Source organism: Oncorhynchus keta, unplaced genomic scaffold (genome assembly GCF_023373465.1).
Source record: "Oncorhynchus keta strain PuntledgeMale-10-30-2019 unplaced genomic scaffold, Oket_V2 Un_contig_16050_pilon_pilon, whole genome shotgun sequence".
Classification (NCBI taxonomy): domain Eukaryota; kingdom Metazoa; phylum Chordata; class Actinopteri; order Salmoniformes; family Salmonidae; genus Oncorhynchus; species Oncorhynchus keta.
Genome location: NW_026279682.1, coordinates 5,001 through 30,679, shown reverse-complemented (window position 1 = coordinate 30,679; position 25,679 = coordinate 5,001). Strand labels below are relative to the sequence as shown.

Below are 25,679 nucleotides of genomic sequence, written 5' to 3'. Positions count from 1 at the left end.
CACACATTTAGAACACAGACACACATTTAGAACACAGACACACATTTAGAACACAGACACACTCTTAAGAACACACGCACACATTTAGAACACAGACACACATTTAGAACACAGACACACATTTAGAACACAGACACACATTTAGAACACAGACACACATTTAGAACACAGACACACATTTAGAACACAGACACACATTTAAGAACACACGCACACATTTAGAACACAGACACACATTTAGAACACAGACACACTCTTAAGAACACACGCACACATTTAGAACACAGACACACATTTAGAACACAGACACACATTTAGAACACAGACACACTCTTAAGAACACACGCACACATTTAGAACACAGACACACATTTAGAACACAGACACACTCTTAAGAACACACGCACACATTTAGAACACAGACACACATTTAGAACACAGACACACATTTAGAACACAGACACACTCTTAAGAACACACGCACACATTTAGAACACAGACACACATTTAGAACACAGACACACTCTTAAGAACACACGCACACATTTAGAACACAGACACACATTTAGAACACAGACACACATTTAGAACACAGACACACATTTAGAACACAGACACACATTTAGAACACAGACACACATTTAGAACACAGACACACATTTAGAACACAGACACACATTTAGAACACAGACACACATTTAGAACACAGACACACATTTAGAACACAGACACACATTTAGAACACAGACACACTCATTTAGAACACAGACACACATTTAGAACACAGACACACATTTAGAACACAGACACACGGATGCAGGCATCAAAACACGCTCACTTGTAGAACATTGACTCTCACACTGTGTGTTGTTTAGGCTGCGGGTGTCGTCCCAGAGATATCAGAGAGTCAGGTAGTCAGTCGTCTGTGTGTCTTTCTTATTCTCTCTCTCTTTTCACCTCTTCCCTCTTTTGTCACTAAGTACTCAGACATGTGTTGGTCACAATCTGCTGGCACACACACACACACACACACACACGCACACACGCACGCACGCACGCACGCACGCACACACACACACACACACACACACACACACACACACACACACACACACACACACACACACACACACACACACACACACACACACACACACACACACACACACACACACACACACACACACACACACACACACACACACAGCTGTCAGGGCCCCTCCTGGTGACCATCTGGCCACTGAGCCAGGAGTCCCTGACTTCTCTCTCTCTCTCTCTCCTACGTCTTCTCATCCTACCTAATATAATGTCTCTTCTTCTCATCCTACCTAATATAATAGTCTCTTGTTCCTGAAGTCTTCTTATCCTACCTAATATAATAATGTCTCTTCTTCTCATCCTACCTAATATAATAATGTCTCTTGTTCCTGAAGTCTTCTCATCCTACCTAATATAATAATGTCTCTTCTTCTCATCCTACCTAATATAATAATGTCTCTTGTTTCTGAAGTCTTCTCATCCTACCTAATATAATGTCTCTTCTTCTCATCCTACCTAATATAATAATGTCTCTTCTTCTCATCCTACCTTATATAATAATGTATCTTGTTCCTGAAGTCTTCTCATCCTACCTAATATAATGTCTCTTCTTCTCATCCTACCTAATATAATAATGTCTCTTGTTTCTGAAGTCTTCTCATCCTACCTAATATAATGTCTCTTCTTCTCATCCTACCTAATATAATAATGTCTCTTCTTCTCATCCTACCTAATATAATGTCTCTTCTTCTCATCCTACCTAATATAATAATGTCTCTTGTTCCTGAAGTCTTCTCATCCTACCTAATATAATGTCTCTTCTTCTCATCCTACCTAATATAATAATGTCTCTTGTTCTGAAGTCTTCTCATCCTACCTAATATAATAATGTCTCTTGTTCCTGAAGTCTTCTCATCCTACCTAATATAATAATGTATCTTGTTCCTGAAGTCTTCTCATCCTACCTAATATAATGTCTCTTCTTCTCATCCTACCTAATATAATAATGTATCTTGTTCCTGAAGTCTTCTCATCCTACCTAATATAATAATGTCTCTTGTTCCTGAAGTCTTCTCATCCTACCTAATATAATAATGTCTCTTGTTTCTGAAGTCTTCTCATCCTACCTAATATAATAATCTCTTGTTCCTGAAGTCTTCTCATCCTACCTAATATAATAATGCCTCTTCTTCTCATCCTACCTAATATAATAATGTCTCTTGTTTCTGAAGTCTTCTCATCCTACCTAATATAATAATGTCTCTTCTTCCTGACGTCTTCTCATCCTACCTAATATAATAATGTCTCTTGTTTCTGAAGTCTTCTCATCCTACCTAATATAATAATGTCTCTTGTTTCTGAAGTCTTCTCATCCTACCTAATATAATAATGTCTCTTGTTTCTGAAGTCTTCTCATCCTACCTAATATAATAATGTCTCTTGTTCCTGAAGTCTTCTCATCCTACCTAATATAATAATGTCTCTTCTTCTCATCCTACCTAATATAATAATGTCTCTTGTTCCTGAAGTCTTCTCATCCTACCTAATATAATAATGTCTCTTTTCCTACCTAATATAATAATGTCTCTCTCATCCTACCTAATATAATAATGTCTCTTGTTTCTGAAGTCTTCTCATCCTTAATATAATAATGTCTCATCCTACCTAATATAATAATGTCTCTTGTTTCTGAAGTCTTCTCATCCTACCTAATATAATAATGTCTCTTGTTTCTGAAGTCTTCTCATCCTACCTAATATAATAATGTCTCTTCTTCTCATCCTACCTAATATAATAATGTCTCTTGTTCCTGAAGTCTTCTCATCCTACCTAATATAATAATGTCTTGTTTCTGAAGTCTTCTCATCCTACCTAATATAATAATGTCTCTTGTTTCTGAAGTCTTCTCATCCTACCTAATATAATAATGTCTCTTGTTTCTGAAGTCTTCTCATCCAGTGTGATCTTGCTCTTTGTGTGTTTTCCTGAGCTGCGATGTGTTTAGAGAGAGCAGTCACACAGTGGATTACACAGACAGACTGTCACGTAATGGATTATAACACAGACAGGCTGTGCTTTTCTGTTTCTCTCCTTGCCTCTGTTTTACTGCTGTCTCTCTGCTACTGGTCGAGCCCACATTGGAATATAAGGGGGCTGTTGATTTCCTACCTAATAGGAAGGAATACGACCAGTGTTCTCTTCTCACCTCCCCCTCTCACTTCCTCTATAATAATGTCTCTGTCTGTCTCTCTGTCTGTCTAATCTAATAATGTCTGTCTCTCTGTCTGTCTACCTAATATCTGTCTCTTGTTTCTGAAGTCTCTCATCCTACTAATATAATCTCTCTCTCTCTCTCTATAATCTCTCTCTCTCTCTCTCTCTCTCTTCTCTCTCTCTCTCTAATCTGTCTCTCTCTCTCTCTCTCCTCTCTCTGTCTCTCTTCTCTCTCTGTCTTGTCTCTCTGTCCTCTCTCTCTTCTCTCTCCTAATATCTGTCTCTTGTTCTGAAGTCTCATCCTCTGTCTAATCTGTCTCTTGTTCCTGTCTGTCTGTCTAATCTAATCTGTCTGTCTCTCTCTCTGTCTGTCTCTCTCTCTGTCTGTCTCTCTAATATAATGTCTCTCTCTCCTCTAATCTCTCTCTCTGTCTCTCTCTAATATAATAATGTCTCTTCTCTCTCTCTCTGTCTCTCTCTCTCTCTATCTCTCATCTCCTCTATAATGTCTCTCTCTCTCTCTCTCTCTCTCCTCCTAATATAATAATGTCTCTTGTTTCTGAAGTCTTCTCCTCCTAATATAATAATGTCTCTCTCTCTCTCTTCTCTCTACCTAATATAATAATGTCTCTCTCTGGAAGTCTCTCTCATCCTACCTAATATAATAATGTCTCTCTCTCTCTCTCTCTCCTAATATAATAATCTCTGTTCCTGAAGTCTTCTCATCCCCCCTATCCTTTGGTCTGTTGGTCTTCTGTCCCACTGAAACAGGAAGGAGGTCTAAAAATAGAGAGGAGCCTTGTTCAGCCAAGAGACATGGATCAGCTACCTAATATAATACACACACACACACACACACACACACACACAATAATGTGTTTCCTTTAACTTTTCTCAAATTCACCAGGACTTAGATTGTAGATTTTGCCGTGGGGCAGAAGAACATTTAGCTGTTTTAAAGCTAGTTTCTTATAATTCTACACGTTTTTCTGTAATGCAGACAGAATATTTTGCTGTTTTAAAGCTTTCCTAAAATTCTACACATTTTGCTGTGGCTTATGCCTTGTTATTATCCTGGTGACTCAAACGTTCTAACAAAAATCAACGCCGACTTGACATTTTGTGAATTTCAGATTTTTCCTGAGCTCCCTCTCTACTATTTGTTTATTTTAGTGATTTGTTATTTCTCAAAGATGATCTTTTGTTTAAAAAAAAAATATATTGTTTCATTGTCTTTTCTACTTGATATCAGGTTTACATTTACATTTACATTTAAGTCATTTAGACACACACACAGACACACACAGACACACACACAGACACACACACAGACACACACGCACACCCTGTGTGAAAACTTCTCCCACCCTGCTCTGTTTGTTTGTCTGTCTGGGAGGGGTCTGAGGAAAGGAGGGAGGGAGAGTGGGAGGGGTGGAGGAAAGGTCTCTCTCTTGAGATCTCTCTGGAAACTCTCTCTGGAGGGAGGGAGAGGGGAGGGGTGGAGGAAAGGAGGGAGGGAGAGTGGGAGGGGTGGAGGAAAGGAGGGAGGGAGTCTGTCTTCTCTCGTTAACTGGAGGAAAGGAGGGAGAGTGGGAGGGGTCTTCCAGGAAAGGAGGGAGGAGGTCTCTAGAGGACAGGGAGGGAGAGACATGGAGGGGTGGAGGAAAGGAGGGAGACAGAGAGGACACAGGACACAACAGGTCTACACACAGAGGGAGACACAGAGTTACAGGGGTAGAGGAAAGGAGGGAGGGAGACACACAGGGTGGACACACACAGGGAGAGAGAGACACATTACACAGGGAGAGGGGGAGGGGTGAGAGGGAGGAGGGAGGGGTAGACAAGGAGGGAGAGAGAGTGGGAGGGTGGAGGACTGTTTCTCAAAGGAGGGAGGGAGATTGGGAGGGTGCTACTTGAAAGGAGGGAGGGACATTTAGGGGTGGAGGAAAGGAGGGAGGGAAAGTGGGAGGGTTTTGGTGGAAAGGTTAGGGAGGGTGACTCAAGGGTTGGGAACAAAATCAGGGAGGGAGAGTTTGGAGGGGTGGAGAACTATTTGATTTTAGGAGAGAGGGGAGGGGGAAAAAAAAATATAGGGTTTCATTGTCTTTTCTAGGGAGGGAGGGAGAGTTACAGGGGTGGAGGAAAGGAGGGAGGGAGAGTGGGAGGGGTGGAGGAAAGGAGGGAAGTTTTACACTGAGGACAGGAGGGGAGAGGGAGTGGAAGGGGAGGGAGGGGAGGTGGGAGGGAGAGAGATGGGAGGGGTAGGGAAAGGAGGGGAGGGAGAGTGGGAGACCTGGAGGAAAGGAGGGAGGGATTGTCTGTTCCCATTGGTGGAGGTCTGTTCAAGGGAGGGAGAGAGACGAGGACAGGACACAGAGGGAGGGGGAGGGGAGAGGGGGAGGGAAAAATTGAGGGAGGGAGAGAGAGAGGGGGGTGGAGGAAAGGAGGGAGGGAGAGTGGGAGGGGGGAGGAAAGGAGGGAGGGAGAGGGGAGGGTGGAGGAAAGGAGGGAGGTTTGTTGAGTGGGAGGGGTGGAGGAAAGGAGGGAGGGAGAGTGGGAGGGGTGGAGGAAAGGAGGGAGGGAGAGTGGGAGGGGTGGAGGAAAGGAGGGAGAGTGGGAGGGGGTGGAGGAAAGGAGGGAGGGAGAGTGGGAGGGGTGGGAGGAAAGAGGGGAGGAAGGGGAGGGGAGGGAGGAAGGAGGAGTGGGAGGGGTGGAGGAAAGGAGGGAGGGAGAGTGGGAGGGGTGGAGGAAAGGAGGGAGGGAGAGAGGGACAGGAGGGAGAGAGAGGGAAGGGGAGGGGTAGAGGAGGAGGGAGGGAGAGAGAGTGGGAGGGGTGGAGGAAAGGAGGGAGGGAGAGTGGGAGGGTGGAGGAAAGGAGGGAGAGAGAGGGACAGGAGGGAGAGAGAGTGGAAGGGGAGGGAGGGAGGGAGGGAGAGAGGGGGAGGGTAGAGGAAAGGAGGGAGGGAGAGTGGGAGGGGTGGAGGAAAGGAGAGGAGGGAGAGTGGGAGGGGTGGAGGAAAGGAGGGAGGGAGAGTGGGAGGGGTGGAGGAAAGGAGGGAGGGAGAGGGAGGGGTGGAGGAAAGGAGGAGAGGGAGAGTGGGAGGGGTGGAGGAAAGGAGGGAGGGAGAGTGGGAGGGAGGGAGGGAGGGAGAGTGGGAGGGGTGGAGGAAAGGAGGGAGGGAGAGTGGGAGGGGGAGGAAAGGAGGGAGAGAGAGTGGGAGGAGGGAGGGAGAGTGGAAGGGGGAGGGAGTAGAGGGGAGGAGGGAGGGAGAGAGTGGGAGGGGTGAGAGGAAAGGAGGGAGGGAGAGGGGAGGGAGTGGAGGAAAGGAGGGAGGGAGAGTGGGAGGGGTGGAGGAAAGGAGGGAGGAGAGGGAGGGGACAGGAGGGAGGAGGAGGGAGGGAGAGGGGAGGGGTGGGAGGGGAGGGAGGGGGGAGAGAGAGGGGAGGGGTGGGAGGAAAGGAGGGAGGGAGAGTGGGAGGGGTGGAGGAAAGGAGGGAGGGAGAGTGGGAGGGGTGGAGGAAAGGAGGGAGGGAGAGTGGGAGGGGTGGAGGAAAGGAGGGAGGGAGAGTGGGAGGGTGGAGGAAAGGAGGGAGGGAGAGGGGAGGGGTGGAGGAAAGGAGGGAGGGAGGAGGGGAGGTGGGGAGGGAGGGAGAGAGGGGGAGGGAGGGAGGAAGGAGGGAGGGAGAGTGGGAGGGGTGGAGGAAAGGAGGGAGGGGTGGGAGGGGTGGAGGAAAGGAGGGAGAGAGAGAGGACAGGTGGGAGAGAGAGTGGAAGGGGGAGGGGTAGAGGGAGGGAGGGAGAGAGAGTGGGAGGGGTAGAGGAAAGGAGGGAGAGAGAGTGGGAGGGGTAGAGTGAAGGAGGGAGGGGGAGGGAGGGAGAGAGAGAGGGAGGGGTAGAGGAAAGGAGAGAGTGAGGGGGAGGGGAGGGAGGGAGAGAGAGTGGGAGGGGTAGAGGAAAGGAGAGAGTGTGAGGGGGGGGGGAGGGAGGGAGAGAGAGTGGGAGGGGTAGAGGAAAGGAGGGAGAGAGAGCGGGAGGGGTAGAGGGAGGGAGAGAGTGGGAGGAAAGGAGGGAGGGAGAGTGGGAGGGGTGGAGGAAAGGAGGGAGGGAGAGTGGGAGGGGTGGAGGAAAGGAGGGAGGGAGAGTGGGAGGGGTGGAGGAAGGGAGGGAGGGAGAGAGAGAGAGAGAGTGGGGAGGGAGGGGTAGAGTGAAGGAGAGAGTGTGAGGGGGAGGGAGGGAGAGAGAGTGTGACCTCCCTGGGTCAGCAAGATTGAAAGTGCACTCTGGGTCAACACACACACACACGCTCACACACAATCACACATACAGACACACACATACAGACACACACAATCACACATGCAGACACACACACATACAGACACACACATACAGACACACAATCACACATACAGACACACACATACAGACACACACAATCACACATACAGACACACACACATACAGACACACACATACAGACACACAATCACACATACAGACACACAATCACACATACAGACACACAATCACACATACAGACACACAATCACACATACAGACACAGTGATTGTAATGAGAACAGTAAGTGCAGAGTGAAGAGAACAAGATAAAAGTGTTTTTGTGTCAGATAGAAGTGTTCTGTACCGGAGTGGGTTGGTGCTGAGGGACGGGTGGGTGTGGGGTGTGTGCCCGTCAGTCTGTCTCCTCTGTGTTGGGACCACACACACACACACACACACACACACACACACACACACACACACACACACACACACACACACACACACACACACACACACACACACACACACTCTCTGGGGCTCTAGCCAAATGGAGCTCTTTTGTCTCTAACCGCCCTATTGTCACCAGAAGTTACACACACTCCTCTCTCTCTCTCTCTCTCTCTCTCTCTCTCTCTCTCCCCTACTCTCTCTTTCTCTCTCTCCCTACTCTCTCTTTCTCTCTCCCCTACTCTCTCTCTCTCCCCCCTACTCCCTCTTTCCTCTCTCTCCCCTACTCTATCTCTCTCTCTCTCTCTCTCTCTCTCTCTCTCTCTCTCTCTCTCTCTCTCTCTCTCTCCCTCCCCTACTCTCTCTGTCTCTCTCTCTCTCTCGGTCTTTGTCTTCTGCAATCTCAGTTTATCTCTCGTACCTCATACCCCTTTATCCTTGTCCTTACTCTCTGTGTGTGCGTGTGTGTGTGAGACATGCAGATCGTGGCCACAGTGCAAACACAGCCTCTGTTTAAACAGCCAGCCATTAGAGAGGAGGGAGAGAGATGAGGGGAGGAGGGGGAGTGTTTAGTGGTGTTTAAGAGGAGGTAGCCTGACCTCGCTCACTGACATCCACCTCCCTCTTACAGCTCTCTCTCCACACACTATCCCTCCCCACTCTCCACACACTATCCCTCCCTCTTCCAGCTCTCTCTCCACACACTATCCCTCTATCCCTCCCTCCCTCCCTCCCTCCCTCCCTCCCTCCCTCCCTCCCTCCCTCCCTCCCTCCCTCCCTCCCTCCCTCCCTCCCTCCCTCCCTCCCTCCCTCCCTCTTCCAGCTCTCTTTCCACACACTATCCCTCCCTCCCTCCCTCTTCCAGCTCTCTCTCCACACACTATCCCTCCCTCCCTCCCTCCCTCTTCCAGCTCTCTCTCCACACACTATCCCTCCCTCCCTCCCTTCCAGCTCTCTCCCACACACTATCCCTCCCTCCCTCTTCCAGCTCTCTCTCCACACACTATCCCTCCCTCCCTCCCTCACTCTTCCAGCTCTCTCTCCACACACTATGAGGGAGGAGGAGTGGAGGGAGGGGGAGGGAGGAGGAGAGAAGGGAGGAGGAGGGAGGGGGAGAGAGAGAGGAGGGAGGAAGGAGGAGAGGGGGAGGAGGAGGAGAGGGGGGAGGAGAGTAGGGAGGAGGAGGAGAGTAGGGAGGAGGAGGAGGAGGGGAGGAGGGAGGAGGAGGAGAGAGGGAGGAGGGGAGGAGGAGGGAGGGAGGGGAGGGAGGAGAGTAGGGAGGAGGAGAGAGAGTAGGGAGGAGGAGAGTAGGGAGGAGGAGAGTAGGGGAGGAGGGAGAGTAGGGAGGAGGAGGGAGTAGGAGAGGAGGAGGGAGGGAGGGGAGGGAGGAGGGAGGGGTAGGGAGGAGGAGAGTAGGGAGGAGGAGGAGGGGTAGGGAGGAGGAGAGGGGAGGAGGAGGGAGGAGGGAGAGGAGGGAGGAGGAGGAGAGTAGGGAGGAGGAGAGGCGCACCGCACAAAGCACGAGAGCAGGAGGTTGCTATAACAACAGCACCTTGGTGGTGCTCCTCTCTCTCTCTCTGTCTCCCCTCGTCTTCTCCTGTCCTCCACTCTCCCGCTGTCATGTGGTGCTTCTCTCTCTCTCTCTCTCTCTCTCTCTCTCTCTCTCTCTCTCTCTCTCTCTCTCTCTCTGTCTGTCTCTCTCTCTCTCTCTCTCTCTCTCTCTCTCTCTCTCTCGCTCTCGCTCTCTCGCTCTCTCGCTCTCTCTCTCTCTCTGGCAGAAGGAGATAAACTAGATGCATCCCTCTCTCTTGCTGTTTCCTGTTCTCACTCTCCTGTTTCTTCACAGTTCCTTGGCATTTCAACATTTCCGTTTTGTTGTTACTCTTGTTGTAGAGAATGTGCACGGAAGTGTGTGTGTGTGTCATGCCTCAGACACCCTGGTAATTGGTGCTGTTTTATGGGTGGACCTTTTGAAGGCAATACACTCATACAGACACTGAGAGTACAACACATTAGGAACACCTGCTCTTTCCATGACATTGACTGACCAGGTGAAAATATGATACCAAATTGATGTCACTTGTTAAATCCACCAATCAGTGTAGATGAAGGGGAGGAGACGGGTTAAAGAAGGATGTTTAAGCCTCGAGACAATTGAGACATGGATTGTGTCTGTGTCATTCAGAGGGTGAATGGGTAAGATAAGATATTTAAGTGCCTTTGAACAGGGGGTATGGTAGTAGGTGTCAGGCGCACCGGTTAGTGTCAAGAACTGCAACGCTGCTGGGTTTTTCGCACTCAACAGTTTCCTGTTTGTATCAAGAATGGTCCACCAACCCAAAAGGACATCCAGCCAACTGGACACGACTGAGGGAAGAATTGGAGTCAACATGGAGGGTGCAAGTCAATGTTAGGAAGGTGTTCTTAATGTTTTGTACACTCAGTGTAGACACACACACACACACACACACACACACACACACACACACACACACACACACACACACACACACACACACACACACACAGACACACACACACACACACACACACACACACACACACACACACACACACACACACACACACACACACACACACACACACACACACACACACACACACAAGGAAAACGCAGAGACACATGCACCTTGTAAGCTACATGACGACCGAGGTGTATTGTGACTCTGTGTATTGTGACTCTGTGTATTGTGACTAGGTGTATTGTGACTAGGTGTATTGTGACTAGGTGTATTGTGACTAGGTGTATTGTGACTAGGTGTATTGTGACTAGGGTGTATTGTGACTAGGTGTATTGTGACTAGGTGTAACTAACTAGGTGTATTGTGACTAGGGTGTGACTAACTAGGTGTATTGTGACTAACTAGGTGTATTGTGACTAGGTGTATTGTGACTCTGTGTATTGTGACTAGGTGTGACTCTGTGTATTGTGACTAGGTGTATTGTGACTCGGTGTATTGTGACTCGGTGTATTGTGACTAGGTGTATTGTGACTAGGTGTATTGTGACTAGGTGTATTGTGACTAGGTGTATTGTGACTAGGTGTATTGTGACTAGGTGTATTGTGACTAGGTGTATTGTGACTAGGTGTCTTGTGACTAGGTATATTGTGACTCGGTGTATTGTGACTAGGTGTATTGTGACTAACTAGGTGTATTGTGACTAGGTGTATTGTGAGTAGGTGTATTGTGACTAGGTGTCTTGTGACTAGGTGTCTTGTGACTAGGTGTCTTGTGAGTAGGTGTATTGTGACTAGGTGTATTGTGACTAGGTGTCTTGTGACTAGGTGTCTTGTGAGTAGGTGTATTGTGACTAGGTGTATTGTGACTCGGTGTATTGTGACTAGGTGTATTGTGACTCGGTGTATTGTGACTAGGTGTATTGTGACTCAGTGTATTGTGACTAGGTGTATTGTGACTAGGTGTCTTGTGACTAGGTATATTGTGACTCGGTGTATTGTGACTAGGTGTATTGTGACTAGGTGTGTTGTGACTAGGTGTCTTGTGACTAGGTGTCTTGTGACTAGGTGTCTTGTGAGTAGGTGTATTGTGACTAGGTGTATTGTGACTAGGTGTCTTGTGACTAGGTGTCTTGTGACTAGGTGTATTGTGACTAGGTGTATTGTGACTCGGTGTATTGTGACTAGGTGTATTGTGACTCGGTGTATTGTGACTAGGTGTATTGTGACTCAGTGTATTGTGACTAGGTGTATTGTGACTAGGTGTCTTGTGACTAGGTATATTGTGACTCGGTGTATTGTGACTAGGTGTATTGTGACTAGGTGTGTTGTGACTAGGTGTCTTGTGACTAGGTGTCTTGTGACTAGGTGTATTGTGACTAGGTGTATTGTGACTAGGTGTATTGTGACTAGGTGTCTTGTGACTAGGTGTCTTGTGACTAGGTGTATTGTGACTAGGTGTATTGTGACTCGGTGTATTGTGACTAGGTGTATTGTGACTCGGTGTATTGTGACTATGTGTCTTGTGACTAGGTGTCTTGTGACTAGGTGTCTTGTGAGTAGGTGTCTTGTGACTCGGTGTATTGTGACTAGGTGTATTGTGACTCGGTGTATTGTGACTATGTGTCTTGTGACTAGGTGTCTTGTGAGTAGGTGTATTGTGACTAGGTGTCTTGTGACTAGGTGTCTTGTGAGTAGGTGTATTGTGACTAGGTGTATTGTGACTCGGTGTATTGTGACTAGGTGTATTGTGACTCAGTGTATTGTGACTCAGTGTATTGTGACTAGGTGTATTGTGACTAGGTGTCTTGTGACTAGGTATATTGTGACTCGGTGTATTGTGACTAGGTGTATTGTGACTAGGTGTGTTGTGACTAGGTGTATTGTGACTAACTAGGTGTATTGTGACTAACTAGGTGTATTGTGACTAACTAGGTGTATTGTGACTAACTAGGTGTTTTGTGACTCGGTGTATTGTGACTCGGTGTATTGTGACTAGGTGTATTGTGACTAGGTGTATTGTGACTAGGTGTATTGTGACTAGGTGTATTGTGACTAACTAGGTGTATTGTGACTAGGTGTATTGTGAGTAGGTGTATTGTGACTAGGTGTATTGTGACTAGGTGTATTGTGACTAGGTATATTGTGACTCGGTGTATTGTGACTAGGTGTATTGTGACTAGGTGTATTGTGACTAACTAGGTGTATTGTGACTAGGTGTATTGTGAGTAGGTGTATTGTGACTAGGTGTCTTGTGACTAGGTGTCTTGTGACTAGGTGTCTTGTGAGTAGGTGTATTGTGACTAGGTGTATTGTGACTAGGTGTCTTGTGACTAGGTGTCTTGTGACTAGGTGTATTGTGACTAGGTGTATTGTGACTCGGTGTATTGTGACTAGGTGTATTGTGACTCAGTGTATTGTGACTAGGTGTATTGTGACTAGGTGTCTTGTGACTAGGTATATTGTGACTCGGTGTATTGTGACTAGGTGTATTGTGACTAGGTGTGTTGTGACTAGGTGTCTTGTGACTAGGTGTCTTGTGACTAGGTGTATTGTGACTAGGTGTATTGTGACTAGGTGTCTTGTGACTAGGTGTCTTGTGACTAGGTGTATTGTGACTAGGTGTATTGTGACTCGGTGTATTGTGACTAGGTGTATTGTGACTCGGTGTATTGTGACTATGTGTCTTGTGACTAGGTGTCTTGTGACTAGGTGTCTTGTGAGTAGGTGTATTGTGACTAGGTGTATTGTGACTCGGTGTATTGTGACTAGGTGTATTGTGACTCGGTGTATTGTGACTATGTGTCTTGTGACTAGGTGTCTTGTGAGTAGGTGTATTGTGACTAGGTGTCTTGTGACTAGGTGTCTTGTGAGTAGGTGTATTGTGACTAGGTGTATTGTGACTCGGTGTATTGTGACTAGGTGTATTGTGACTCGGTGTATTGTGACTAGGTGTATTGTGACTAGGTGTCTTGTGACTAGGTATATTGTGACTAGGTGTCTTGTGACTAGGTGTCTTGTGAGTAGGTGTATAGTGACTAGGTGTATTGTGACTAGGTGTCTTGTGAGTAGGTGTATTGTGACTAGGTGTATTGTGACTAGGTGTCTTGTGACTAGGTGTCTTGTGACTAGGTGTCTTGTGAGTAGGTGTATTGTGACTAGGTGTATTGTGACTCGGTGTATTGTGACTCTCGGTGTATTGTGACTCGGTGTATTGTGACTATGTGTCTTGTTACTAGGTGTCTTGTGACTAGGTGTCTTGTGACTAGGTGTATTGTGACTAGGTGTATAGTGACTAGGTGTATTGTGACTCGGTGTATTGTGACTCGGTGTATTGTGACTATGTGTCTTGTGACTAGGTGTCTTGTGAGTAGGTGTCTTGTGACTAGGTGTCTTGTGACTAGGTGTCTTGTGACTAGGTGTATTGTGACTCGGTGTATTGTGACTCGGTGTATTGTGACTAGGTGTATTGTGACTCGGTGTATTGTGACTCGGTGTATTGTGACTAGGTGTCTTGTGACTAGGTGTCTTTTGACTAGGTGTCTTGTGACTAGGTGTCTTGTGACTAGGTGTCTTGTGACTAGGTGTCTTGTGACTAGGTGTCTTGTGAGTAGGTGTATTGTGACTCGGTGTATTGTGACTCGGTGTATTGTGACTAGGTGTATTGTGACTCGGTGTATTGTGACTATGTGTCTTGTGACTAGGTGTATTGTGACTAGGTGTATTGTGACTAGGTGTATTGTGACTCGGTGTATTGTGACTCGGTGTATTGTGACTCGGTGTATTGTGACTAGGTGTATTGTGACTAGGTGTATTGTGACTAGGTGTCTTGTGACTAGGTGTATTGTGACTAACTAGGTCTATTGTGACTAACTAGGTGTATTGTGACTTAGGTGTATTGTGACTCGGTGTATTGTGACTCTGTGTATTGTGAGTAGGTGTCTTGTGAGTAGGTGTATTGTGACTAGGTGTATTGTGACTAGGTGTCTTGTGACTAGGTGTCTTGTGAGTAGGTGTATTGTGACTAGGTGTATTGTGACTAGGTGTATTGTGACTAGGTGTATTGTGACTCGGTGTATTGTGACTAGGTGTATTGTGACTAGGTGTATTGTGACTAGGTGTCTTGTGACTAGGTGTCTTGTGACTTAGGTGTATTGTGACTAGGTGTATTGTGACTAACTAGGTCTATTGTGACTAACTAGGTGTATTGTGACTTAGGTGTATTGTGACTCGGTGTATTGTGACTCTGTGTCTTGTGACTAGGTGTCTTGTGAGTAGGTGTATTGTGACTCGGTGTATTGTGACTATGTGTCTTGTGACTAGGTGTCTTGTGAGTAGGTGTATTGTGACTAGGTGTATTGTGACTCGGTGTATTGTGACTAGGTGTATTGTGACTCGGTGTATTGTGACTATGTGTCTTGTGACTAGGTGTCTTGTGACTAGGTGTCTTGTGAGTAGGTGTATTGGGACTAGGTGTATTGTGACTCGGTGTATTGTGACTAGGTGTATTGTGACTCGGTGTATTGTGACTAGGTATATTGTGACTAGGTGTCTTGTGACTAGGTATATTGTGACTCGGTGTATTGTGACTAGGTGTATTGTGACTAGGTGTGTTGTGACTAGGTGTCTTGTGACTAGGTGTCTTGTGACTAGGTGTCTTGTGACTAGGTGTATTGTGACTAGGTGTATTGTGACTAGGTGTCTTGTGACTAGGTGTCTTGTGAGTAGGTGTATTGTGACTAGGTGTATTGTGACTCGGTGTATTGTGACTAGGTGTATTGTGACTCGGTGTATTGTGACTATGTGTCTTGTGACTAGGTGTATTGTGACTAGGTGTATTGTGACTAGGTGTATTGTGACTAGGTGTATTGTGACTCGGTGTATTGTGACTAGGTGTATTGTGACTAGGTGTATTGTGACTAGGTGTATTGTGACTAGGTGTATTGTGACTAGGTGTATTGTGACTCGGTGTATTGTGACTCGGTGTATTGTGACTAGGTGTATTGTGACTAGGTGTCTTGTGACTTAGGTGTATTGTGACTAGGTGTATTGTGACTAACTAGGTCTATTGTGACTAACTAGGTGTATTGTGACTTAGGTGTATTGTGACTCTGTGTATTGTGACTCTGTGTATTGTGAGTAGGTGTATTGTGAGTAGGTGTATTGTGAGTAGGTGTATTGTGACTCGGTGTATTGTGACTCGGTGTATTGTGACTAGGTGTATTGTGACTAGGTGTATTGTGACTAGGTGTCTTGTGACTAGGTATATTGTGACTCGGTGTATTGTGACTAGGTGTATTGTGACTAGGTGTCTTGTGACTAGGTGTATTGTGACTAGGTGTATTGTGACTAGGTGTCTTGTGACTAGGTATATTGTGACTCGGTGTATTGTGACTAGGTGTATTGTGACTCGGTGTATTGTGACTAGGTGTATTGTGACTAGGTGTATTGTGACTAGGTGTATTGTGACTAGGTATATTGTGACTCGGTGTATTGTGACTAGGTGTATTGTGACTAGGTGTATTGTGACTAGGTGTATTGTGACTAGGTGTATTGTGACTAGGTGTATTGTGACTAGGTGTATTGTGACTAGGTGTATTGTGACTCGGTGTATTGTGACTCGGTGTATTGTGACTCGGTGTATTGTGACTCGGTGTATTGTGACTCGGTGTATTGTGACTCGGTGTATTGTGACTCGGTGTCTTGTGACTAGGTGTCTTGTGACTAGGTGTCTTGTGACTAGGTGTATTGTGACTAGGTGTATTGTGACTCGGTGTATTGTGACTCGGTGTATTGTGACTCGGTGTATTGTGACTATGTGTCTTGTGACTAGGTGTCTTGTGACTAGGTGTCTTGTGACTAGGTGTCTTGTGAGTAGGTGTATTGTGACTAGGTGTATTGTGACTCGGTGTATTGTGACTAGGTGTATTGTGACTCGGTGTATTTTGACTATGTGTCTTGTGACTAGGTGTCTTGTGACTAGGTGTCTTGTGACTAGGTGTCTTGTGACTCGGTGTATTGTGACTCGGTGTATTGTGACTAGGTGTATTGTGACTCGGTATATTGTGACTATGTGTCTTGTGACTAGGTGTCTTGTGAGTAGGTGTATTGTGACTAGGTGTCTTGTGAGTAGGTGTCTTGTGACTAGGTGTATTGTGACTCGGTGTATTGTGACTCGGTGTATTGTGACTCGGTGTATTGTGACTATGTGTCTTGTGACTAGGTGTCTTGTGACTAGGTGTCTTGTGACTAGGTGTCTTGTGACTAGGTGTGTTGTGACTCGGTGTATTTTGAGTTTAAGCTCTTTATTTCTCCCCGCAGTTTGCACACACACACACACACACACACACACACACACACACACACACACACACACACACACACACACACACACACACACACACACACACACACACACACACACACACACACACACACACACACACACACACACACACACACACACACACCTCTTACCTCAATGCTCCCTCTACACACCTCTTACCTCAATGCTCCCTCTAAACACACCTCTTACCTCAATACTCCCTCTACACACACCTCTTACCTCAATACTCCCTCTACACACACCTCTTACCTCAATACTCCCTCTACACACCTCTTACCTCAATACTCCCTCTACACACCTCTTATCTCAATACTCCCTCTACACACCTCTTACCTCAATACTCCCTCTACACACACCTCTTACCTCAATACTCCCTCTACACACACCTCTTACCTTAATGCTCCCTCTACACACCTCTTACCTCAATACTCCCTCTACACACCTCATACCTTAATGCTCCCTCTACACACCTCTTACCTCAATACTCCCTCTACACACCTCTTACCTCAATACTCCCTCTACACACCTCATACCTTAATACTCCCTCTACACACCTCATACCTCAATACTCACTCTACACACCTCGTACCTCAATACTCCCTCTATACACCTCTTACCTCAATACTCCCTCTACACACCTCATACCTTAATGCTCCCTCTACACACCTCTTACCTCAATACTCCCTCTACACACCTTTTACCTCAATACTCCCTCTACACACCTCATACCTTAATACTCCCTCTACACACCTCATACCTCAATACTCACTCTACACACCTCGTACCTCAATACTCCCTCTACACACCTCTTACCTCAAAGCTCCCTCTACACACACACACCTCTTACCTCAAAGCTCCCTCTACACACACTCACCTCTTACCTCGAAGCTCCCTCTACACACACACCTCTTACCTCAAAGCTCCCTTTGCAGACATCTGAGGGTGTGTGTTGTTGTTGCTGCACTGTGTGTGTGTCTTGCTCAGGGTCAAACACAATCTGAATATTTAGTCTGGTGTTCCAGCTGATAACAAGGAGACGTTGGCCAGGAACACACACACACACACACACACACACACACACACACACACACACACACACACACACACACACACACACACACACACACACACACACACACACACACACACACACACACACACACACACACACACACACACACACACACACACACACACACACACACACACACACAGTGTAGTAGCAGTGTGTAGACAGAGACAAATGGAGAAGTCACTGAGCTGGAATCTAATGGGAAGGATCAGGAATGATTTAGGTAAATGTGGTTCCTATGAGAAGACATGGACATTGGACATATGTCTTTCTGGTGTGGGTGGGTGGGTGGGTGGGTAGGTGGGTGAGTGGGATATAACGATTGTTCCTTGGTCTTCATTACAGTGTGTGTGTGTGTTCCTCTTCTCATCCTGGACTTAATGACTGAGACATATGAGGAAGGTGTCTCTGTAATAAGTGACTGTGAACAATGACACTGTCAACTGTCAGCCTCTCTCCTCCCCTCTCTCTTCATATCCTCTCTCCTTCTCTCTCCTCCCCTCTCTCTTCATATCCTCTCTCCTCTCTCTCTTCATATCCTCTCTCCTTCTCTCTCCTCCCCTCTCTCTTCATATCCTCTCTCCTCTCTCTCTTCATATCCTCTCTCCTTCTCTCTCCTCCCCTCTCTCTTCATATCCTCTCTCCTCTCTCCTCCCCTCTCTCTTCATATCCTCTCTCCTTCTCTCTCCTCCCCTCTCTCTTCATATCCTCTCTCCTTCTCTCTCCTCCCCTCTCTCTTCATATCCTCTCTCCTTCTCTCTCCTCCCCTCTCTTCATATCCTCTCTCCTTCTCTCTCTTCTCTCTTCATATCCTCTCTCCTCTCTCTCCTCCCCTCTCTCTTCATATCCTCTCTCCTCTCTCTCCTCCCCTCTCTCTTCATATCCTACTCTCCTCTCTCTCCTCCTCTCTCTCTTTCATATCCTCTCTCCTCTCTCCTCCCCTCTCTCTTCATATCCTCTCTCCTTCTCTCTCCTCCCCTCTCTCTTCATATCCTCTCTCCTCTCTCTCCTCCCCTCTCTCTTCATATCCTCTCTCCTCTCTCTCTTCATATCCTCTCTCCTTCTCTCTCCTCCCCTCTCTCTTCATATCCTCTATCCTTCTCTCTCCTCCCCTCTCTCTTCATATCCTCTCTCCTTCTCTCTCCTCCCCTCTCTCTTCATATCCTCTCTCTCCTCTCTCTCTTCATATCCTCTCTCATCCTCTCTCTCCTCCTCTCCTTCTCTCCCTTCATATCCTCTCTCCTCCGCTCTCCTCTCTTTCTCCTCCTCTATCTCTCTCATCTCTCTGTGTCTAGAGGTGTTGTTGTCCCATCTCTCTGTGTCTAGAGGTGTTGTTGTCCCATCTCTCTGTGTCTAGAGGTGTTGTTGTCCCATCTCTCTGTGTCTAGAGGTGTTGTTGTCCCATCTCTCTGTGTCTAGAGGTGTTGTTGTCCCATCTCTCTGTGTCTAGAGGTGTTGTTGTCCCATCTCTCTGTGTCTAGAGGTGTTGTTGTCCCATCTCTCTGTGTCTAGAGGTGTTGTTGTCCCATCTCTCTCTGTGTCTAGAGGTGTTGTTGTCCCATCTCTCTGTGTCTAGAGGTTTTGTTGTCCCATCTCTCTGTCTAGAGGTGTTGTTGTCCCATCTCTCTCTGTCTAGAGGTGTTGTTGTCCCATCTCTCTGTGTCTAGAGGTGTTGTTGTCCCATCTCTCTGTGTCTAGAGGTGTTGTTGTCCCATCTCTCTGTGTCTAGAGGTGTTGTTGTCCCATCTCTCTGTGTCTAGAGGTGTTGTTGTCCCATCTCTCTGTGTCTAGAGGTGTTGTTGTCCCATCTCTCTGTGTCTAGAGGTGTTGTTGTCCCATCTCTCTCTGTCTAGAGGTGTTGTTGTCCCATCTCTCTGTCTAGAGGTGTTGTTGTCCCATCTCTCTGTCTAGAGGTGTTGTTGTCCCATCTCTCTGTGTCTAGAGGTGTTGTTGTCCCATCTCTCTGTCTAGAGGTGTTGTTGTCCCATCTCTCTGTGTCTAGAGGTGTTGTTGTCCCATCTCTCTGTGTCTAGAGGTGTTGTTGTCCCATCTCTCTGTCTAGAGGTGTTGTTGTCTCATCTCTCTGTGTCTAGAGGTGTTGTTGTCCCATCTCTCTGTGTCTAGAGGTGTTGTTGTCCCATCTCTCTGTCTAGAGGTGTTGTTGTCCCATCTCTCTGTGTCTAGAGGTGTTGTTGTCCCATCTCTCTGTCTAGAGGTGTTGTTGTCCCATCTCTCTGTGTCTAGAGGTGTTGTTGTCCCATCTCTCTGTGTCTAGAGGTGTTGTTGTCACATCTCTCTGTGTCTAGAGGTGTTGTTGTCCCATCTCTCTGTGTCTAGAGGTGTTGTTGTCCCATCTCTCTGTGTCTAGAGGTGTTGTTGTCCCATCTCTCTGTGTCTAGAGGTGTTGTTGTCCCATCTCTCTGTGTCTAGAGGTGTTGTTGTCCCATCTCTCTGTGTCTAGAGGTGTTGTTGTCCCATCTCTCTCTGTGTCTAGAGGTGTTGTTGTCCCATCTCTCTCTGTGTCTAGAGGTGTTGTTGTCCCATCTCTCTGTGTCTAGAGGTGTTGTTGTCCCATCTCTCTGTGTCTAGAGGTGTTGTTGTCACATCTCTCTGTCTAGAGGTATTGTTGTCCCATCTCTCTGTGTCTAGAGGTGTTGTTGTCCCATCTCTCTGTGTCTAGAGGTGTTGTTGTCCCATCTCTCTGTGTCTAGAGGTGTTGTTGTCCCATCTCTCTGTGTCTAGAGGTGTTGTTGTCCCATCTCTCTGTGTCTAGAGGTGTTGTTGTCCCATCTCTCTGTGTCTAGAGGTGTTGTTGTCCCATCTCTCTGTGTCTAGAGGTGTTGTTGTCCCATCTCTCTGTGTCTAGAGGTGTTGTTGTCCCATCTCTCTCTGTCTAGAGGTGTTGTTGTCCCATCTCTCTCTGTCTAGAGGTGTTGTTGTCCCATCTCTCTGTGTCTAGAGGTGTTGTTGTCCCATCTCTCTGTGTCTAGAGGTGTTGTTGTCCCATCTCTCTGTGTCTAGAGGTGTTGTTGTCCCATCTCTCTCTGTCTAGAGGTGTTGTTGTCCCATCTCTCTGTCTAGAGGTGTTGTTGTCCCATCTCTCTGTCTAGAGGTGTTGTTGTCCCATCTCTCTGTGTCTAGAGGTGTTGTTGTCCCATCTCTCTGTGTCTAGAGGTGTTGTTGTCCCATCTCTCTGTGTCTAGAGGTGTTGTTGTCCCATCTCTCTGTCTGGAGGTGTTGTTGTCTCATCTCTCTGTGTCTAGAGGTGTTGTTGTCCCATCTCTCTGTGTCTAGAGGTGTTGTTGTCCCATCTCTCTGTCTAGAGGTGTTGTTGTCCCATCTCTCTGTGTCTAGAGGTGTTGTTGTCCCATCTCTCTGTCTAGAGGTGTTGTTGTCCCATCTCTCTGTGTCTAGAGGTGTTGTTGTCCCATCTCTCTGTGTCTAGAGGTGTTGTTGTCCCATCTCTCTGTGTCTAGAGGTGTTGTTGTCCCATCTCTCTGTGTCTAGAGGTGTTGTTGTCCCATCTCTCTGTGTCTAGAGGTGTTGTTGTCCCATCTCTCTGTGTCTAGAGGTGTTGTTGTCCCATCTCTCTGTGTCTAGAGGTGTTGTTGTCCCATCTCTCTGTGTCTAGAGGTGTTGTTGTCCCATCTCTCTCTGTGTCTAGAGGTGTTGTTGTCCCATCTCTCTCTGTGTCTAGAGGTGTTGTTGTCCCATATCTCTCTGTGTCTAGAGGTGTTGTTGTCCCATATCTCTCTGTGTCTAGAGGTGTTGTTGTCCCATCTCTCTGTGTCTAGAGGTGTTGTTGTCCCATCTCTCTGTGTCTAGAGGTGTTGTTGTCCCATCTCTCTCTGTCTAGAGGTGTTGTTGTCCCATCTCTCTGTGTCTAGAGGTGTTGTTGTCCCATCTCTCTGTGTCTAGAGGTGTTGTTGTCCCATCTCTCTGTGTCTAGAGGTGTTGTTGTCCCATCTCTCTGTGTCTAGAGGTGTTGTTGTCCCATCTCTCTGTGTCTAGAGGTTTTGTTGTCCCATCTCTCTGTGTCTAGAGGTGTTGTTGTCCCATCTCTCTGTGTCTAGAGGTGTTGTTGTCCTGTCTCTCTCTGTCTAGAGGTGTTGTTGTCCCGTCTCTCTGTGTCTAGAGGTGTTGTTGTCCCATCTCTCTGTGTCTAGAGGTGTTGTTGTCCCATCTCTCTGTGTCTAGAGGTGTTGTTGTCCCATCTCTCTGTCTAGAGGTGTTGTTGTCCCATCTCTCTCTGTCTAGAGGTGTTGTTGTCCCATCTCTCTGTGTCTAGAGGTGTTGTTGTCCCATCTCTCTGTGTCTAGAGGTGTTGTTGTCCCATCTCTCTGTGTCTAGAGGTGTTGTTGTCCCATCTCTCTCTGTCTAGAGGTGTTGTTGTCCCATCTCTCTCTGTCTAGAGGTGTTGTTGTCCCATCTCTCTGTGTCTAGAGGTGTTGTTGTCCCATCTCTGTGTCTAGAGGTGTTGTTGTCCCATCTCTCTCTGTCTAGAGGTGTTGTTGTCCCATCTCTCTGTCTAGAGGTGTTGTTGTCCCATCTCTCTGTCTAGAGGTGTTGTTGTCCCATCTCTGTGTCTAGAGGTGTTGTTGTCTCATCTCTCTGTGTCTAGAGGTGTTGTTGTCCCATCTCTCTGTGTCTAGAGGTGTTGTTGTCACATCTCTCTGTGTCTAGAGGTGTTGTTGTCCCATCTCTCTCTGTCTAGAGGTGTTGTTGTCCCATCTCTCTGTGTCTAGAGGTGTTGTTGTCCCATCTCTCTGTGTCTAGAGGTGTTGTTGTCCCATCTCTCTGTGTCTAGAGGTGTTGTTGTCCCATCTCTCTGTGTCTAGAGGTTTTGTTGTCCCATCTCTCTGTCCAGAGGTGTTGTTGTCTCATCTCTCTGTGTCTAGAGGTGTTGTTGTCCCATCTCTCTGTGTCTAGAGGTGTTGTTGTCCCATCTCTCTGTGTCTAGAGGTGTTGTTGTCCCATCTCTCTGTGTCTAGAGGTGTTGTTGTCCCATCTCTGTGTCTAGAGGTGTTGTTGTCCCATCTCTCTGTGTCTAGAGGTGTTGTTGTCCCATCTCTCTGTGTCTAGAGGTGTTGTTGTCCCATCTCTCTGTGTCTAGAGGTGTTGTTGTCCCATCTCTCTGTCTAGAGGTGTTGTTGTCCCATCTCTCTGTGTCTAGAGGTGTTGTTGTCCCATCTCTGTGTCTAGAGGTGTTGTTGTCCCATCTCTCTGTGTCTAGAGGTGTTGTTGTCCCATCTCTCTGTGTCTAGAGGTGTTGTTGTCCCATCTCTGTGTCTAGAGGTGTTGTTGTCCCATCTCTCTGTGTCTAGAGGTGTTGTTGTCCCATCTCTCTCTCTGTCTAGAGGTGTTGTTGTCCTGTCTCTCTGTGTCTAGAGGTGTTGTTGTCCCATCTCTCTCTGTGTCTAGAGGTGTTGTTGTCCCATCTCTCTGTGTCTAGAGGTGTTGTTGTCCCATATCTCTCTGTCTAGAGGTGTTGTTGTCCCATCTCTGTGTCTAGAGGTGTTGTTGTCCCACCACATCTCTCTGTGTCTAGAGGTGTTGTTGTCCCATCTCTCTGTGTCTAGAGGTGTTGTTGTCCCATCTCTCTGTCTATAGGTGTTGTTGTCCCATCTCTCTCTGTGTCTAGAGGTGTTGTTGTCCCATCTCTCTCTCTGTCTAGAGGTGTTGTTGTCCCATCTCTCTGTGTCTAGAGGTGTTGTTGTCCCATCTCTCTCTGTCTAGAGGTGTTGTTGTCACATCTCTCTGTGTCTAGAGGTGTTGTTGTCCCATCTCTCTGTGTCTAGAGGTGTTGTTGTCCCATCTCTCTCTGTCTAGAGGTGTTGTTGTCCCATCTCTCTGTGTCTAGAGGTGTTGTTGTCCCATTTCTCTGTGTCTAGAGGTGTTGTTGTCCCATCTCTCTCTGTCTAGAGGTGTTGTTGTCCCATCTCTGTGTCTAGAGGTGTTGTTGTCCCATCACATCTCTCTGTGTCTAGAGGTGTTGTTGTCCCATCTCTCTCTCTGTCTAGAGGTGTTGTTGTCCCATCTCTGTGTCTAGAGGTGTTGTTGTCCCATCTCTCTCTGTGTCTAGAGGTGTTGTTGTCCCATCTCTCTCTGTCTAGAGGTGTTGTTGTCCTGTCTCTCTGTGTCTAGAGGTGTTGTTGTCCCATCTCTCTGTGTCTAGAGGTGTTGTTGTCCCATCACATCTCTCTGTGTCTAGAGGTGTTGTTGTCCCATCACATCTCTCTGTGTCTAGAGGTGTTGTTGTCCCATCACATCTCTCTGTGTCTAGAGGTGTTGTTGTCCCATCTCTCTGTGTCTAGAGGTGTTGTTGTCCCATCTCTCTGTGTCTAGAGGTGTTGTTGTCCCATCTCTCTGTGTCTAGAGGTGTTGTTGTCCCATCTCTCTCTGTGTCTAGAGGTGTTGTTGTCCCATCTCTCTGTGTCTAGAGGTGTTGTTGTCCCATCTCTCTGTGTCTAGAGGTGTTGTTGTCCCATCTGTGTCTCCTCTGTCTCTGTCTCTCTCTCTGTCTCCTCTGTCTCTGTCTCCTCTGTCTCTCTCTCTCTGTCTCCTCTGTCTCCTCTGTCTCTCTTTCTCTGTCTCTGTCTCCTCTGTCTCTATCTCCTCTGTCTCTCTGTCTCCTCTGTCTCTGTCTCTGTCTCCTCTGTCTCTGTCTCCTCTGTCTCCTCTGTCTCTGTCTCTCTCTCTCTGTCTCTCTCTCTGTCTCCTCTGTCTCTTCTGTCTCTCTCTCTGTCTCTCTGTCTCCTCTGTCTCTCTCTCTCTGTCTCCTCTGTCTCTCTCTCTCTGTCTCCTCTGTCTCTGTCTTCTCTCTGTCTCCTCTGTCTCTCTCTCTCTGTCTTCTCTGTCTCTGTCTCTTCTGTCTCTCTCTCTCTGTCTCTCTGTCTCCTCTGTCTCTCTCTATCTGTCTCCTCTGTCTCTCTGTCTCTCTCTCTGTCTCTCTCTCTCTGTTTCTTCTGTCTCTGTCTCCTCTGTCTCTGTCTCTGTCTGTCTCTGTCTCTCTCTCTCTCTCTCTCTCTCTCTGTCTCTCTCTCTCTCTCTCTCTGTCTCCTCTGTCTCTGTCTCTCTCTCTCTCTCTGTCTCTCTCCGTCTCTCCTTCTGCCTGCCAGTTGATTATGATAATGAAAGGGGGAACTCTAAACACTAAAGCACACTCCTCTGATCTCTCCCTTTTTCTCAGAAAACGGCACTAAATGAGCCTGCTGTGATTGCTAATAGAGGTTTAGCTTTACGCTCTATCTCTCTGTCTCTCTGTCTCTCTCTCTCTCTGTCTCTCTCTCTGTCACTCTCTCTCTCTCTCTCTGTCTCTCTCTCTCAATTCAATTCAAGGTTTTTATTGGCATGGGAAACATGTGTTAATATTGACAAAGCAAGTGAGGTAGATAATATACAAAAGTGAAATAAACAATACAAATTAACAGTATACATTACACAGTTTCAAAACAATAAAGACATTACAAATGTCATATTACGTATGTATACAGTGTTGCAACGATGTACATACATTGGGCAGGAGGTTGCAGCTCAGTTTCCACCTCATTTTGTGGGCAGTGAGCACATAGCCTGTCTTCTCTTGAGAGCCATGTCTGCCTACGGCGGCCTTTCTCAATAGCAAGGCTATGCTCACTGAGTCTGTACATAGTCAAAGCTTTCCTTAAGTGTGGGTCTGTCACAGTGGTCAGGTATTCTGCCGCTGTGTACTCTCTGTGTAGGGCCAAATAGCATTCTAGTTTGCTCTGTTTTTTTGTGCGTCAAGTAATTATCTTTTTGTTTTCTCATGATTTGGTTGG

General features: G+C 47.0%; 2 long non-coding RNA genes across 3 annotated transcripts; one reads left to right on the top strand and one right to left on the bottom strand.

Annotated features, from left to right (window-relative positions):
• Nucleotides 1-1,385: 1,385 nt before the first annotated feature.
• Nucleotides 1,386-3,165, bottom strand: LOC127919239 (uncharacterized). Of its 2 annotated transcripts, XR_008102310.1 has the most exons (6): nucleotides 2,911-3,165; nucleotides 2,704-2,791; nucleotides 2,461-2,537; nucleotides 2,078-2,121; nucleotides 1,916-1,959; nucleotides 1,386-1,554 (listed from the first exon to the last, which is right to left on the bottom strand). It is a non-coding gene; the product is annotated as an uncharacterized LOC127919239 (long non-coding RNA). The 2 variants fall into 2 exon arrangements; XR_008102309.1 differs by lacking the exons at nucleotides 1,386-1,554; nucleotides 1,916-1,959; nucleotides 2,078-2,121; nucleotides 2,461-2,537 and adding an exon at nucleotides 2,341-2,460.
• Nucleotides 3,166-11,148: 7,983 nt separating this feature from the next.
• Nucleotides 11,149-15,584, top strand: LOC127919238 (uncharacterized). The gene is made up of 5 exons (XR_008102308.1): nucleotides 11,149-11,350; nucleotides 13,115-13,369; nucleotides 13,762-13,836; nucleotides 15,146-15,385; nucleotides 15,561-15,584. It is a non-coding gene; the product is annotated as an uncharacterized LOC127919238 (long non-coding RNA).
• Nucleotides 15,585-25,679: the final 10,095 nt, after the last annotated feature.